The sequence below is a fragment of the Camelus dromedarius genome, chromosome 35 (assembly GCF_036321535.1).
Source record: "Camelus dromedarius isolate mCamDro1 chromosome 35, mCamDro1.pat, whole genome shotgun sequence".
Classification (NCBI taxonomy): Eukaryota; Metazoa; Chordata; class Mammalia; order Artiodactyla; family Camelidae; genus Camelus; species Camelus dromedarius.
The window spans coordinates 8,498,293-8,516,159 of NC_087470.1; the positions used below are offsets into that span (position 1 = coordinate 8,498,293).

Here is a 17,867-nt window from a genome sequence, read left to right on the forward strand (position 1 = left end):
TAAAATACACACGTAGTCTAACAAAGGAATAGAATAGACAGCCCAGTACTAAACCCTGGCATAAAATGTCAACGGATATTTGAGATGGGACTAAAGCGCATTCAGCGGCCAAATGACAGTCTCTTTGATAGATGGTGCTGGGACAGCTGGATACTACTTTTAACTTTTGGCAGAACCTCCAAACTGCTTTTCATAGTGGGTGTGGTAATTTACATTTTTACCAACAATGCTCAAGGATTTTCTTTTCTCCACATCCTTGTCAATACATGTAATCACTTGTCTTTTTTGACTGTATCCATTGTAACAGGTGAGAGATGGTCTCGTGGTTTTGATTTGCATTCCCCTGATGATTAATGGCATTGAACAGCTTTTAATGTTGGACATTTGTATGTCTTCTTTGGAAAAATTGTCTATTCGGAGCCAGTATTTTTAACTTAGATTTTTTTTTTGGCTGTTAAGTTGTATGATTTATTTATATACTTGAGTAACTACCATTCATCAAAAGATGGTTCACTAATGGTTGCTCCCATTCCATAGGATGCCTTTTTATTTTTTCAATTTTTTTCCTATGCTAAAGTTTTTTACATTGACTTAGTCCCACTTGTTTCTTTTTGCTTTTGCTTTTGTTGCCTGTCCTGTGGAGTCATATCCAAAAAATCATTATTCCCAAGACCAAGGTCGAGGAGATTTTCCTCTGATTTTTTTAGGAGTTTTATGGTTTCAAGTCATACAGTTGACTCTTTAATCTATTGTGAGTTAATTTTTGTGAGTAGTGTAAGATGGACTCCAGTTTAAGTCTCTTACTTTCATTCGATTTTACCAATTTACATTTTTACCCAAAAAGTGCACGAGTTACATTTTCTTCATATTCTTGCAAATATTTGTTTTTTATAATAGTCCTTCTAACAGGTGTGAGGTGATGTTTCATTGTGGTTTGGGTTTGCATTTCCCTGATGATTAGTATATTTTCAATATCTGTTGGCAGTTTGTATGTCTTTTTTGGGGGGGAAAAGAAAGTCTACTCAAGCCCTTTAGCCCATTTTTAATTTTTATTTTTTATTTGATTGCTAGTATTTTATGAGTTACTTACATATTTTATCAAAAATGTTTTTTTGTTAAAAAATGAAAAAATGGTTTGCGTATATGTTCTCCTGTTCTGCAGCTGCTTTTACATTTGCTGATTGTTTATTTTGCTATGAATTTTTTTTTTAAGTTTGCTGTAGATTCAGTTGCTTATTTTTGCTTTTGTTGCTTGCAATTTTGGTGTCATATCCAAAAGATATTTGCCAAAACCACACTAAGGAGCTTTATCTTTATGTTTTCTTCAAGTAGTTTTACAGTTTTAAGTCTTACATTTAAGCCTTCAGTCCACTTTGAGTTAATTTTTGTGAGTGCTGCAAGAACAGGGTCCAGTTGTGTTTATCTGTAGGTCATTATCCAGTTTTTCCAGTACAGTTTATTGAAAAGACTGTATTTTCCCCATTACTTCTTCTTGGCTCACTTGTGAAATATTTGTTGACTGCATTTGGATGGGTTTATTTCTGAACTCTGATTGTTTCATTGGACTTGGTCTCTGTTTTTCGCCATTCCCTACCATTTTGATTACTATAGCTTTGTAATAAAATTTGAAGTTAGGGAGTGTGATATCTCTAGATTTGTTCTTAACCAGGTTGACTTGACTTGACATTAGGGGTGTTTTGTGGTTCCATAAAAGTTTTAGGATTGCTTTCTCTATTTCTGTGTAAAAGTCATTTGAGTTTTGATAAGGATTGCATTACATCTACAGACAGCTTTGAGTGGTATAGACATTTTTCAGTATTATTCTTCCAATTCATAACCATGGAAACTGTTAACATTTGTTTCTGTTTTTCTCAGTTTGCTCATTACCGTTTTGTCATTTTAGGTGTATGGATATTTTATCTACTTAATTTAATTTATTCCTAAATGTTTTATTTCTAATGCCATTTAAAATATGATTGCTTTTTAAGTTTTTTTTTTATTGAGTTATAGTCAGTTTACAATGTGTCAATTTCTGGTCTACAGCACAATTTTTCAGTCATACATGAATATACATATATTCATTTTTATATTATTTTTCACCATGAGCTGCCAGAAGATCTTATCTCCTTTGTCAAGGATTAATTGACCAAGTCTGTGGATTCATTTCTGGGCTCTGTTTTGTTCCATTGATCTACATGTCTGTTTTTGTACCAGTACCATGCTGTTTAGATTACTGCAGCTCTGTAGTATCGTCTGAAGTCTGGGAGAGTTATTCCTCCAGCCTCTTTCTTTTTCTTCAGCAATGCTTTGCCAATTCTAGGTCTTTTGTGATTCCATATAAATTTTATGATTTATTCTAGTTCTGTGAAAAATGAAGGACTTTTATTTTTAACTTACTGAAGAAGTTGCAAAGGTTATTTTATCAGTTAAGGTGTTTAACAAGTGTATTTGAAAACATGGAAATCTGTTTCCTGAGGTATGTTTAAATATATTCTGTAATGAAGAAAGTGCTTTATTTTATTAATTGATGAATTTTTGAATTTTAAAGCAAGATTTCGGTGTAAGAACACCTGTGGCCAGCATGGAGATTTCTCCTGCCCCTCACCCACCCAATATATAATACAAAGAAGGATGTAAAAGATATTTACTAATCATTTTGATAACTGCTAACTATTGGTAAACCTGTAAAATTATGTCATATTTATTACTGAAGAAATTCCAAACCATAAATATTCACCTACTTTCCTTTGAGGGTGGCCTGCAGTTAGTGACTTGAGTGCACAGAATAAAGTAGGGAAAGTGAAATGGAACTTTCAATGAAGAAATCTGGCACAGAGGTCCATGACCAAGTGATCAAGTTTAATGTCACCAGTGATGTCATGTGGGGACTCTGACTTGATGTGAAGAGTAGGGTGCTTCAACACTGTGCTCTTCCTCCCAAAAGTTTATAAGCCCAATTCAGTCATAAAAATATAAGAAAGTTCAGAATTGAAGGATGGTTACAGAATACCTGACCAGTACTTCTCAAAACTGTGAAGTTCATGAAAAACATGGAAAAGATCAAAAGGATAGTAAGGAGACATGACAATTGTGCAGTGTGGCATATGGATTGGGTTCTGGAGTAGAAATAGGACATTAATAGAAAAACAAGTGAAATCTGAATAATATCTGGAGGTCGAGAGTAGAATGTACAATCTGGGTTCTTAGTTTTGACAAACCATGAAAATGCAAGAAAATAACATTAAAGAAAATTAAAACTTGGTGAATGGTATACCCTTTTGGTACTATCTTTGCAATTGTTCTATAAATCTAAAAATATTCTTAAATAAGATTAAAATCTTACTAAAAAATAGTCTGTCAATAATTGAATGGTCAAGGAAACTGTTACATGCATACATTGCAATATTTAGTAGAGGCTGAAAAGACATTCTCTATATATACTAATATGGAACAAGGTTACATGATGTATTTATGTAATGGAAGTACAATTTAAAAAATAATATAATTGTACTTTTGCAAAAATACCCACGTAAACTGATGATTCTGTCACAGGTGGCGTGGTGATGTGTGGAAGCCTGATTCAGACCTGCGTCTCTGAATTCCCATGGCTGATATTGCTTTTCTTCTCAAGTTTGCTCTATGTCCGTCTTTCAGAGGTCCTGGCCTCTCTTGCCTACTGCCTGGGGAGAATTAGCCCACACACCTGAAGAAGTATGTGAATTTGAATCTTACGAACATAGGTAGCTTCGTCCAGCAATTTCTGCACTGAGTTTTTCAATACATATCTCTACAACACAGGACAGGGAAAAATACCCACCTAACTTCAGATAAAGGGGCACAGGAAATCACACTGCAGTGAACATTAGGGTGCATGTACCTTTCCTAGTTGGTGGTGGTTTCTCAGATACCCAGAAGAGATGTTGCCAGATCATACGTAGATGGGGATCACATGGCAGTGGCCTAATTCACATTTCTGTTACATAGTAACCCCCCATCTTCCCATCTGATTACACTTACATTTAATGAGCTTTTTAACAGTGATACAGCATGTTTTTATTCATGACCTTGTACATGTATTAATTTACTCAGATATATTTCCAGCAGGCAGGTCTTTGCTATTTCTTTGGAATATATCTGTACATAATGTAGATATAAACCTTCTTTTAATAGGTCAAATACATGGAAAGGCCAATAGTAGGCTCTGAGTTTTAAAAAAGAGAAGTATAAGGTGTGTTGAGTCCCTACAACAAGATGGACTCATTTAGTCCAGAGGTTAACAATAATACCATGAAGGAGATTTTAAAACTGAGACTTGATGAAGGAGCATAATTTATAAGATGCACAACAAGGAGAAGAGAATTCCAAGACTGCTCTTGGGAAGAAACCTGTGCTCTTGCCTTAACCTATTAAGCTGGGGAAACACACCCAGGTCTTCTGTTACCTCCAGCCTCCCTCAAAATCAAGTGAAATACCAAGACATAGAATAAAGATCAGTGTTTCAAGAGATATTATTTTTATTTAAAGAAAATGGAATTTAAACAATTAACATATCAACCCTTTAAAATCAATCAATACATTTCACAAAGGAAGGTGAAGTTAAAGAAAATCAGGCAGGCACTAACTTAGTGATCTCAGTCATTGACATTCCTGATGCCTGTGGTCAGATTTCTCACTTGCCCCTGATCATGGGTGTCCAGAGCAAAGAAAAGGCTTCAGAGGAGATAAGGAGCATGAGAAAACTACAAATGAGGGAACTGCTGGCCACATTGACAAAGCTTACCACACCACCTTCATAATCTAGGAGCACCCTGTGTGGCCGAGAGGCCTTTTGACATATTGAGGTAAATACTGAGGTAATGGTGGGGAGGAGGTAAAGAGACAGCACTGATTGTTCTCTTTGATACAAAAAAGGAGAAAAATTCCCTCCAAGTCAACCACCATGTCATTCTTCCTTGTCCGAGAATCATTACAAACCCCAATTGTCAAGTTATCACAGTCTGCCACCTCCCAGTAATGCTGACCAGAAGTGAATGCCTCAGCTCCCCAGGCAAGAAAATACTTAGATCTTGGATTGTTGGCAGCATCAGGATGATCAGGACCAGACAGCAGACATCTCAGATCTTCACACAGAGGGACCTGACAGGTGACTGTTTCATCATCCAAGGCAATACACACTGCAGGAAGAAGGGGGAGAGTGTATTAATGTGTCATACATTTCTGATGGGCCTGAGCTTTACATAGTGCCTGGGTTTCCTAGCTTATTACTAGAAATAGGAGGCAGGACAGCAAGAGAGATCTAGGTTACTGGTCTGTCCCCATAATAAGATTTTAACCAGACAAGATGGAAGAAAATCATGATTTTTAAAAAAATATATATAAAGAAGAGACATATTGCTAAGTTTTGGCCATGATTTTCCATGGGACATTTGAAACTGGCATTTAATTAACATTTCACAGTCAGGAACAAAGTAGCCTGCCCACCTCCTCAGAAGATGTACAAGAAAAGTAATAGTAACTCCTAAGGAGTTTGTATTTTCCTAACATAAGGATTTTTTATTAAAAACTACAAAGTTAAAATACAATGAAAGAAAAATTACATTTTTGAAGTGGTTCTTTGTGAGAATTTTCATCCCTTCCTTGAAAAGAGTGAAATCTAATGATATGGGTTGTCAGCTTACTTTGCCAATGTTGCGTATAAACTGTGTATAAAATTTCATATTGTTTCTAATAAAATTGGTCATACTATATTTTTACATCATGTGAATAAAGTATGTTCTTTGTAAAATGGATGCATTACAGAGAGTTTTACAAACCAAGTTAAAGCTCTCTAAGCATCTCACAACCAATGATAAGGTCACTTACCTAGAACTTGGAATGTACTGAATGTGCATGCAGATACCTGCTCCATGTGAACAGCCAACACTACACCCCAGGGAGCTGCAGGTCATCAGTTATCTTTCCCTGTTGTTTACCATCCAGAAACCTGATTACTAATGACCATAAATGGCCTTTTTCCCAGAAAACAATTAACTTTTCTTCCATACTGACAAACCTCTGCAGCTACACCCCAGTCTGGTTGGCCATCACTGCCCTTCAGCTCCACGTATGGCTTCTCATGCACTCAGATGAGATCTTCATGAAGACCATCCAAGAGAAAAGCCAGAAGTTCCTGGGAGTCCTGTTGCTGGAACCCATTAAATTGGGGAGCATATGTTGCTATGGTCCACTATAAACATAAGAGGAATAAAACTCATTATCTCTATATATGTATATATCTATGTATCTATAAAATTTAGAATGAACATGCCCATAATTCAATCCGAGCATTAGAAGAAGGTAAATAGTATAGTATTTAGTCTGTGTCTATTTCAGCAAACATATTTTGGATAATCATGAAATCTTCCTAATCTTAATCTCAGATGACCCCTCTTTTCCCCCTAAAAAGTATTATAGCCAATATTGGGTTCCAGTTTAGTATCATGTGAGCAAACATTTCTTTAGGTACACAGATGGTACTTAAGACAGAAATATTAAAATAGCATTTTCTCACACCAAAAGATTCCCTTATAGTATTTCTTTTACAGTTGGCTTTGCTGGTCTTGTTGCATCCTAACTTTTATTATTAGAGGCAAGATAGCCTTGTGTTTACCTGTGAGGACTTATACTAGCTTGCAGCTTTGGACAAGCTATTTAAACTGCTAAAAGCCTGTTTCCTGAGCCACATGGTGAAGATAATAACACTACTTTATATTATAGGGTCATTTAGAAGATTAAATTAGTTAATGCACATAAAGTAATTAGAATAGTGGCTGGTAAGTTGTAAGTAGCCAATTTTAACCTATTATGATTATTAATTTTTGACCTAAAAAGCTTTCCTCTTGCTTTTAAAGATAAAAAATAATGCTAATTTCACTAAAAGTCACCGTATATGATACTGATGTCAAATTTCTATCCATTAATTACATTCTTTCTTTCTGCTACATTTTACCCTATAGATAAAATTAATTATCTTAGTAATGTTAAAAATGGATTGAGAATCATTAATTAGACTCAGAGGTCTACCTTACAGTTAGAACACTGTAATAGTGAAGGACTAAGAAAGGAAGGTTTCCTGTATATACAAGACACTTGATAAATTAGTAAAGTGAATGGCATTCTAAATTTAGACTGTACTTTTGATCTTTTCCTACCCACTAATCTGTAGCAGTATTTTGCATATATGTGAACAAGTAAAACTATCTGACATCCAGTTTATGCCTTGTGAAGGACCCAAAAACATTAAATTAAAACTAAAAAGCTAACTATAAAAATCATGTAGAGAAAAATAATTACTTAACCACCTAGGACTTAAATACCTTTATATTACTTTAACATGCTCATCTGAAGCTTTCATGGGGTGACATTCTTTTGAGTTCCACTCCAAAGCTCCTGTACTAAATCCCCATAGCATTTAGCCATATGCCCCTTCATACCAATGGGATTTGTCCTAGAAGTTTGAGAAGAAAATTTGTTGCCAAAGATTTTTAAATTACAATCACATGGGCAGAAAAATACCTAGCATCTGTTTTCTCACATCAAAATATCTTTTCAAAATGAGAGTAGTAACTCTTGGTCCTTCATGCTAAATAGAGCCAATAAGATTAAGACTTTTCTCTCCCAGGGTGAAGAAAGAGGAGATTTAGGTAATATTGGGTTTATAACAAATTCGCAACAGTTGAGAGGTCAATGACTCAAGAAAATTACCTGTTGAGTTCATAAAGACGTCTCCCTGAGAGAAAATACTGTGTCAGTGGCTGTATGAACTAATACACTGGATGCTTGAATCCATGAAGTATGTGTTTCCCAGGTTACTCAGATCCTTGGTTCCCTTCTCTTTCAGAATTGGAACAAACAATATGAGAACTGATGCCTAGTTGTAGCTAAATGTTATAGACCAGTTAGCTGTATTCAGTGCAATGATTTTTATGACTCTTCCAATCAGCTAAATAGAGCTAACATTTCTCTATCTGGTCTTGCAAGGCTAAAGTAGATGTTTTTCATGGAGCATCATTGGCAATCATATCTATGTTTATTTGTAATCTAGAAGCAGCAATGATTCTAGCTGTTATAACAGTTTTCTAAAATTCAAACAATTCTCTTCTAGTATTGTATCTTTACAAAAAATGTAAACTTATTTAGTTGCAAGGTTAAAAAGAAATTTGATGCTTCAGGAAAAAGAAAAGAGGAGGCCTAATCACTTTTGATACAGAAAGCCACAAGTTGTTAACACCTCAATAGTGAGAGAAGGAAAAAAAATAACAGAATGATTTTAAGATAATTTCTTTAAAAAGAATACACTGGAGACTTACGCTTGTGTCTATCTATTTTACTACTGTTTGCTATAAAGGACATTTCCTCAGGCCAACTCATATCTTTATTTCAAACTGGAAAGACAGAGATAGCAAAGTGTTAATTTCTTATCCATTCAAATCACAACCACTCAATTACTTTCAAAAACAAAGTTCTTATTTCTAAACCAGAAACTAGAGAAAAAAATCAAGTTAATTTTAGTAACTGACTCTGAAACCATTTCAATTGTTTATACTGGAGACTTTATAGTCATTGATAAGAATTAATTAGTAAGCTAATACATCAGTTATGCACCTTAAGTAAAATACTTAAATGATGGAGGGTACAGCTCAGTGGTAGAGTGCATGCTTAGCATGCAGGTCCTGGGTTCAACCCCTAGTACCTCCATTAAATTTTTTTGAAAATATTTTAAAAATTTATACTCAACCATCTATAAGACTAATTAAAACTCTTAAATTTAGTACATTAGAACTATTACTATTTTTCCTTACCTTGTGACACATGCCAGAGTAATTATTCATTTTAATACAAAAGCTGTTAGCAATATTTCATGAATCGTGATAATTAAAGGCACACCAGGTTTTCAGTGACATGTGCATGCCAGTGTGTAAATCTGTGCTTATACAAGTTAAGTTCTGTTGGTGAGTGATCAGTGTTGATTAATGAAAGCCTGCAACATTAACTATGCAACAAATTTAGTCTCATTTTTTGGGGGGGAGGGTTAGGCGGTAGGGGTGTGTGTGTATATCTGTGTGTGCATGTGCTCTATCACTGAGCTATACCCTCCTTGTTAGTCTCTTTAACTTAAAGAGGCAGCTTGAAATTTTTAAAAAACTTTGTCAATTTATAACTGAATTCACCTGTCTTTTAACTCCTGTTCTCACCATTGCCAGCCAATCAATGTAGACATATTTATCTTTTCAAGCAATTTAAATAGTATTACAACAGGATCACATAAAGGTTTCATGGTTTTCATTACCATGAAGAATATAATGATCTAATAATAATTGGAAAAATTATAAAATGGATTATCAGTGAGTAACTAAACCTTTAAATTCTTCCCCTTCATTTGTACCTTCAATTACCAGGTGCTGCTCATCCTGGATTTTCAGATATTCCAATCTATGATCCGCATCATCCAGAAGAGTGAGGCAATTCTGTATATGGAGGAGGAAATGGTTTGTTAATTTAACTACTAATCTTGAAACAAATGCAGATATAAAAATGAATGACAACTAAAGATGTCCTTGTAGTTATATAACTCATGTGACATATTTAGCATATTATAGTTATTCAGAAATACTTGTAATTCTGGTGGTAAAATGATGGAAGGAAAATGTATACTTTGTAAACATAAACTTTGTGTCTCTAAAACAGTTATGTAGGATTATGGGGAGATCAGAAAAGACTTAGCACATATCAAACCAAAATTCATTGAGATTTAGATTTTTCTGAAGAGCTTACAGAAAAATTTTTTTAGTATGTAGTATGAAATTCAGTAAGTGTGCTTGTGATCAAGATGGAACTTGACTGCTTACTAGGAACTGAAAATGTAAAACCAAATGTCAAATAGAACTATACATTTTTGTTGATGCTCACCCTGTCTAAGGCACTCACAAAGTTAATTCATTTAAATCTTAAAATGACCCTAAGGGAGAAACTATTATTTTCCTCATTTACTCATAAGAAAACTGTGACAAGAGAGTTAAGTGACTTGCCTTTGGTTATTCAACTAACAGATGTCAGAGCCAGGATTTGGTTCTTGGCAGCACGGCTCCAGGAGCTGCGCTCTTAAGTCACGACACTACACTGCCTCTCTACGGTGACCAAAGGAGGGTACAGGAGAGAAAGAACTAGGGACTACAGAATTGGTTAAAACTATGTATAATCCAAATTCACAGTGCAATGAAAACCTACTGCATGTGTCACAAAGAATATAAGCAACTGACAGCACTACCTCTGAAGAGAATGGAAGATAGGGGTCAAAAGATGGGAAGGCAGAATTTTCACTATATACTTTTGTGTTGCTTGAATTTTTTTTAACGTGTATGTTATTTTAAAATAAATCCAAAATAAACTCTATTAAAAAAAAGATATTTGCTGTTACTTTATAATAAATTTCAGGTGACAAATAACTAACTGTGCATACAGTACTTTAAAAGCTGAAGTTTCCACTGAGATCCTAGATATGGCTTTCAGCAGAATTACTGAAGACAAAAACCCCAGACACATGAAACATGGCTTTGACATTCAGGTCTTTTCAGGACCCTGAGATCCTCTCACATAACTGCTATAAGCCACAGGTGCATGCCCTCCTCTGTGATGCGCAGCCTCTGAGACAGATATTCATGACTTTCCTTGATGGTCTGCATTTGACTAACGCAGCCTGTACAGGCTAAGACCTGCTTTGACAGCACAATTGGAGAGGGGACATTTCCTATGGTCACAGTGACCACATAAGGAAAAGGGCAGATGTGAGTATGACAGCACCCCTCTCAGTAATGGAGGCCAGGCCACTTTAGTAAATAATGATGGGAAATGAGAATTACAGGTTTAATAGTTTTATAAAGAGACTTTAAAAGCTTTAGAATGAAAGTAGGCAGCTCAACTGTCTTAAGAGTGAGACTTAACTTTGAAAGGGAGAACAACAAAATCATAGCAGCCCAAAAACAAAAGGCAGTATTTGGATCCCCTGAAAAGTGGCAAATGTCAGTGGGCATTGGTGTCCTGGCTGCCCTCAGCTGGGTCACACTCAACAGCAAAACCACAACTCAGTGTAAGAATGGGGGAGCTAAAATGGGACTGGACTTGAATTTCAGATAGATAACTGGATTTACCTGATCTGCTTCCTTAAACTGTCTTTGAATTATTAATCCCATCACTCTCATTAAGTGGCCCAATTACCTGGCACACTGGTACAATTAACACAGGAAATTTTTACTAAAATTTGAAGTTGGCATAGACTCTAAATGGCCAAATAGACCTTTAAAGTGAAGCCAAAAGGCTTCCCATAACAACAACAAAAAAAAAAGCCCTATTGAAAGTTAGTGTGTGTTGGGGGAATCATGGCCTGCTTACCCAATAAAAGGACAGCAGACGACCTTGAGCTCTCAAAGGGCTCAAGGTGGAAACAAAGAGTGGCAACATGAGCAATGAGTAAAGACTAAAGGAAGAATATATAAAGTCTAACCACATCCTTCAAAACAGAAGGGAGAAGAAATGACAACAAATTATGGAAAGCAAAAGTAGGTTGCTAAGAAAATCTGCTAAACCCTGGTTTCAGCTAACATCTAGAGACAAAAGCTGTAGCTTAAAATGGTCATCTCTACCTATGGAAGGTTATAGTTTACTGAGCAACCCAAAACAAAAGCACATGTAATGTATCAATATAACACATCTATCTAGGGTACAATTATACACTAGATAATTTCCCACCTATTTAATGGTGACTTAGCTTTTTTCCTCCCATTAAATGTGCTTTGAGTCTTCACCTACTAAAAGATAAAAATGAAGTACTGGCATCATCTGCTTTTTCAGAGCTTCCAAAAAGAATTAACTCACTGAAAACTGGCTGAAAAATCATCTAACAATGACTTTTGCAGCCTTGTCTGTTGAAAAGGCTATGTTTAAGTCAATGTAACTGTGGCAAGGTTTGTATACCTGTCACTTCAAAAGGAATAAAACAGCCTAGTAAATAGTTGATAAATAAGAGTAATGAGAAAGATAAAAACTACATTATGGAGAACAAAACACGACTATGATCAATTTTTAAACATCTAGCAAAACAAGTCATTTACTATTAGCAAGCAGAAGATAATCCCTAAAGAAAAGAGCAATTTCTCCAATTATACATCAGAGGATTAGTTATAAGATTACAAGAAAGCATATTTTTTATAAACTTCAAAATGATTAATGATTGATTTCACAATGAATTAGTAAGAAATAAAATTTCAAATTAAGAACAAATTTGTAGCATAATTGTAGTGGAGAACAAATCTGACTCTATATTGGATCTGTTCCTTTAGCTTTAACCACTGCACCCTGTTTTCTAGGCTTATTCTTCCTATCTCTGCACCTTTTGTAAAACAATGTTGCCTTTAGCCTGTCTCGTAAATAGAAGAGCCTTTTCTCAAGGCTCTGACCTTTAAGGATATTAACACTTCCGCACATAAAGATAAGTTGCAGAATAGAAAATAATCTTTGTTTTGTTGGAGGTTTACAGGGACACCACAACCTGACCCACGTGGACAGCTGCAAGAACAAAGAATTCCTACAGCAAGAAGTTTGCAACAACCAACCACACCCCCCCTTTTTTTTTTTTTGCATAAAAGAAGCCTATATTCTGACTGGAGCAGGATGATTCTGCAAAACGTTAGTCTGCCATCCTCTCAGTCTGCTGGATTTCCAAATAAAATTGCTATTTCCTGCCCCAACACCTCATCTCCTGATTTACTGGCCTGTTGTGCAGTGAGCAGGATGATCTTTGAACTCAGTAACACAGTAACGACCCAGTTCTAGGATTCAGAAGCATTTGCAAGTGTAGTGTCCAATTTCTATTGTCCTAAGCCACATAAGAAATGTATTTGAATTCTAGACAGTTTTTGTAGCATCGTTCATTAAGCAGGCAGCCACTTATTATACATAATTTTGCGCATCTGAATAGCACCAACAAATCTAGTGGAATTTACAGAAGCAGCAAAAATTTAGGCTCAGCAATAGTTACAAAGGATACTTAACTAAAAGCGCAACAACACATCTTGCCTCTCATGTTACCTTTCAAAGAGAATTTTAAAAGATATGTGCTATGGGTACATGAAAGCAATGTAAAGCTATTATTCAATGGAAAATTAAATCAAGAGTGTTCATAGAGATTCTTACTTCTCTGTTCCGTGATTTTGATGTGTTCGCTGAAAACGAAGTTTAGCTAGGCAGAGGCTACTGCTCTATAATTCTTACCAAACAGTGTAAAGAGTCTCCATGTAATATCTGAACATAACCTTCAAGACTTTTATAAAACAAACCCTATTAAATTCTAAAGGAAGGATTCCACTTACAGGGTTGGTTTGGGTCCATAGGTAGTTCTTGCATACTATTATATTATAATGACATTCTGGCACTAGTAACATGAAGTTTTTGTGTAAATGGATGAACTCAGAACTACTTCAAATATTTGCAAGGCAAAAGCATTGAGCAAGTCCTGCCATCAATAAAATTTAACTTCAGAGAAACAAAAGGGAGATTTTTGCATGTAATACATTAAAATGAGAACTTATTTACATGTCATTTTGATAGGTTTGATGTTTTTCAGAGGAAATGTGTCATTTTCAAAAATATATCCTTTGTTTTGTATTATCTGTCTTTTTAAAGGCACCTTGGACCTAATATCATGTTTTGCTTAAAAAAAAAAAAAAAAAAGATGATACTGCCCAGGAAACTACTTCTTAGAAATCTGAGTGGAGATGAGTAGTCATTGACTGGCAGACTGTAATTTAGGTCAAGCACATAACTTATAATGGCTTGTTCTCAAGGAAACAAAGTATGTATAATTTACTTCTACTCATTATCTTTGTATGTTCACAAACCAAAATGGGATCATTCTCAGTGTGCTGCTGAGATTTTGCCTCTATCCCATCTAGTCTTGTGCATGCCCACAGATCTAAGCCCCACAGTGATTTATTGATTCTGTATGAAAATAGATGGAAATGTGTTATTAGTACAGTGGCAGCAGACTTTGAGCACCAGACTTTGAGGCTTTTGTTTTATATTTTTTTAAAGGAAACACATGGTATTCTTAAGTTACCTCTTGGTAAATGTTGAGGAAACATTCTCAGGAACATCATACCCATATTCATCCAGATGTTAGACTGCTGTGTCCAAGTGGCAGGCTGCTGTCACAGGAAGAGAAGATACTGAGGAAATAATTCCAACTCTGGGGTTTCTGTCTTATTATTCTTGACCACCTGTTGTTTTAAAAGATATAAAGTGATCATTATAAAAGAAATAAAACTTGCCATTTTTAAACAATTTCTGAGATTTATTTTTCAACTCAACTGTTCAATAGGTTCACTGCCTATACTGAGTTAGATTACAGAAATTCACAGGTTTAAATTACATGGCTTTGAAGACTCTCAAGCTCTGCTTCCAAGATTCAGACTCCTGTGGGTATTTTATCCCCTGTCATTTAAAAGCAAGTAACATCAAAACTAAGGGGAAAAAATCTTAAATATTATCTGCAATTTAGTACCCTCACACAATAACTCTTCACTTTTATTTATTTCATACATAAAAAATGATGGTCTTTGAAAGGACAAATTCTTAGGACTGATATTACAAGTAAAAAAGTACAGAAGTATTCATGTCATTAACTATTTTAAAGTCATACTGCCACCCAAAATGTAGCAATTTGCAATATTTCCAGAAATGTATGTGTATTACTTTCATAAAACTTTATCATTGGACATCACTTTAAAACACCCCATTTCTTTAATACACAAAAAGAATACTGTAAATTTGATTAAATTGTATTTTTTTGTATTAGTAGTGAGAACAAAAATGTTTCCATATAAACTTTATTTGTGTTCTGTATAACTGGACTATTTATGTATTTTTTGTCTATGATTAAAACAAATTAGATGTACAAGACTGGGATTCACATGGTTGAAACAGGGTTTTTTAATAACTCCTCCAATAACTTGCTTGCTGGCCCAAAGACAGAGGAAAATATTTTATCATCAAAATAGTGCTTTATGAGTAGCACATTATCAATTTAATATTCCAAAAGGATAGCAGAGTTAACACTCAAACTCTTTAAAACATAAAATCTTACAGAATCTTTCATAGCCTCAAGTGGTTGGACTTTATTTCATTTCCTTTTGCCCTACTAACCAAGGTATTCTGCAATAGAGCATTTTCTAACATCAAGAGGTGGCAGTAAAGAGCCAGGTAAAAACAATGCTACAAATCATACCTTCAAGATTATTCCTGCATGTTCTGATTGCTGTCATATGGCACTAGAAAAGCTCCACTTGGGAGTTTTTCCAACTCTTATTTAAATGGTAAGCAATAAAAGGAGCTCTTCCTGACACTAAAACCACTGGATGAAAACAGTCTGACCACTTCTAGACAGTCACTGATAGCTTCAAAGCCAACAGTAAAAATTTCTTATGATTTCAGTTTAAATGTGATTTGGGGAAAGATTAATAATTCTGCATCTGTAGTTGTCGGGTTACCTAAAAACATACCTTTGGCAGAATCTGAACTGAGTGAGGTAATTTTTATAATATGAAGCTTGCTTTCCAAGTTGAGTGATTTTGTGAGCAAATTACAGATTAACAAATTCTTCTACACACATGCAAAATCATACATAAATACATACTAATTTACAGTTTAATTATTCTTACCATAATGTATTAAAATGGGAGAAGTAAAGACTATAAACTACAGATGGCAAGGGCTGTGTCTACTTAATTTTTATTAAATGGCTAGCTTATAAAATATAATAAGTGTTTTTATGTAAATAACACTTAATGGAGTTGTTTAAAGATGGAATAGGCTTTCCTTTGAGACAACTTGGAGGCATTGTAACCACAGATCCAAATAAGCATTTAGCAGGGATGATGTAGAAGAGATTCAAGTATCTATATGTAAGGTATATATACCAATTCAGAATATAACGTATTTTTAGAAAAGAATAAATTAGTCTCTGCTAGACTCACCTTTGTGGTGTCATGCACATTCAATGTGTCTTCTACAATGTTGGATAGATCCACATGTAATTCCTTTAAAAACAGAAACCCAAATCAGTAGTTAGGAAAGAGCAGGTATCATTTTATTAGCCAGTAGCCGAAGTATAAAATATTTTTGGTCAAGTATATATATATTTTTTTAAATTACCAGAAATAGATTGCTTGTTTGCCTTAAAAATTTATGAGAATTTTCCTGTGGTTTCATTTTTTTTAATGTAATACATTTAGTTTATTAAATTTTCTAAGGCAAATTCTCTTCCCAATTTTGCATCTTTGGCTATGAATATTTTGAGTAGCATAATATAGCAACTAGAAGTAGTAAGAAATCTTTTTCTCAACCTCTTTTGAAAAATTCTTCACTCTATGTTCCTGTTGAAAGTTTACATGCAAGAAAATGTATACAATCAGACTTTACCAGGATATGATCGGTGCTGTTGTCCATCCAGACCTCTAAATGTGCAACCACGTGTCTCTCAGTTCAACCTTAGAGAGAACTCCATCACCGTCAATGTCAAATACCTTGAAGCAAACTAAAGAAAAGGCTCTTACAGAGGAAAATTACTTTTATATTCTGACATATAATGCATTTTATTAGAAGCTGCCATAGTAAAATTACTTGGTTCCTTAAACAAATACATTCTGGATTAAGTTCTTATTTGGAGGAGATTGTGTCATTAAAGTCCTTTGAACTTGTAGGAAGTCCTGTACACTTCACAAGTCTCTCTCCTTCTATCATTAGCCAGGTTAGAGAACACTATCCTTCACCTAAATCTATAGTTAAATTTCTTGCAAACTGAAAAAGGGCCAAGTTACTATACAATATCTCACAGATTTTAAGAAGGTAATTCCAGCCTTTAAATTAATTTCTAATATTTAAAACTGATCAGTTGATTCTTATAATGCTGAAAATATTCCATCTACTTTAAGAATCAACAAAAAGCTGGTACAGTTAGCCCTCTGTACCTGTTACAAACAACCACAGATCAAAAAAAAAAAAAAATTTTCCCAGAAACTTCTCAAAAGCAAAACTTGAATTTGCTAAGCACTGAAAACTATTTACATATCATTTACATTGTATTTACAACTAATTACATTGTATTAGGTATTATAAGTAACCTACAGATGATTTAAAGTATACAGGAGGATGTGCATAGGTTATATGCAAATACTATGCCACTTTACATAAGGACTTGAGCATCCATGGATTTGGTATCTGAGGGGGTCTCAGAACCAATCCTCAGCAGATAATGAGGGATGACTGTATAAAGAGGCTCTCCAATGTAGTTAACGTGCACCCAATGTTTTTGCCGAAGAACAATTTCAAATCTTCAATGAAGTTTATATACAACAAGCTAAGAATCCAAAATATCAGCACTTTGCTAGTTAACATCAATATCAGCAAAATTACTAGTTAGTCTAGTTGGTTAACTTCCACTAGTCCACTGGAAAAAATAAATTAAAAAAAAATTAAGGCAATAATTAACCTCAATTGAGAAACAAAGACTTCAGCCTCTTTAATATCAGAACTTTAATGTGAACCAATAATCTATCACAAAGCCAGGTTAGAGTAATGGTATACTATCAGGGAAGAAAAAAAGAAATCTAAATTTTTAAGATTAAATAATTATCTACTTCACACACTCCTGTAATAATTATGCTATTAAATTAACTGAGTGCATCACAGTACAACATTACTAAAGAATATCAAAATATTAAGTATCATACCCAAAATATGCAATATTTCTGAAGTTCTATTTTAGAAAGATGCAGAAA

General features: G+C 34.5%; 1 protein-coding gene and 1 long non-coding RNA gene across 13 annotated transcripts in view; one reads left to right on the forward strand and one right to left on the reverse strand.

Annotated features, from left to right (window-relative positions):
* LOC116155268 (uncharacterized) overlaps window positions 1–17,867 on the reverse strand; it is a 359,531-nt gene that overhangs the window by 331,086 nt on the left and 10,578 nt on the right. For 3 of the 10 annotated variants that reach the window (XM_064482311.1, XM_064482306.1, XM_064482303.1), the window contains 8 exons: window positions 16,510–16,624; window positions 16,065–16,127; window positions 14,150–14,309; window positions 9,425–9,506; window positions 8,349–8,423; window positions 7,744–7,872; window positions 6,053–6,226; window positions 4,497–5,174 (listed from right to left, as the gene is read on the reverse strand). The exons of 1 other annotated variant lie outside the window; for it this stretch is intronic. The gene's annotated coding sequence lies outside the window, so the exon portion shown is untranslated. Of the gene's footprint in view, window positions 1–4,496; window positions 5,175–6,052; window positions 6,227–7,355; window positions 7,873–8,348; window positions 8,424–9,424; window positions 9,507–14,149; window positions 14,310–16,064; window positions 16,128–16,509; window positions 16,625–17,867 lie in introns of those variants that run through there. 6 more of the 10 variants (XM_064482304.1, XM_064482309.1, XM_064482307.1 and 3 more) reach the window with 6 other exon arrangements.
* Window positions 1–17,867, forward strand: part of LOC135319965 (uncharacterized) — a 44,462-nt gene that overhangs the window by 4,679 nt on the left and 21,916 nt on the right. Inside the window, exons 3-5 of one of the 3 annotated variants that reach the window (XR_010379068.1) lie at window positions 3,553–3,711; window positions 9,438–9,527; window positions 12,564–13,783. This is a non-coding gene — a long non-coding RNA (uncharacterized LOC135319965). Of the gene's footprint in view, window positions 1–3,552; window positions 3,712–9,437; window positions 10,485–12,563; window positions 13,784–17,867 lie in introns of those variants that run through there. The other 2 variants (XR_010379067.1, XR_010379066.1) reach the window with 2 other exon arrangements.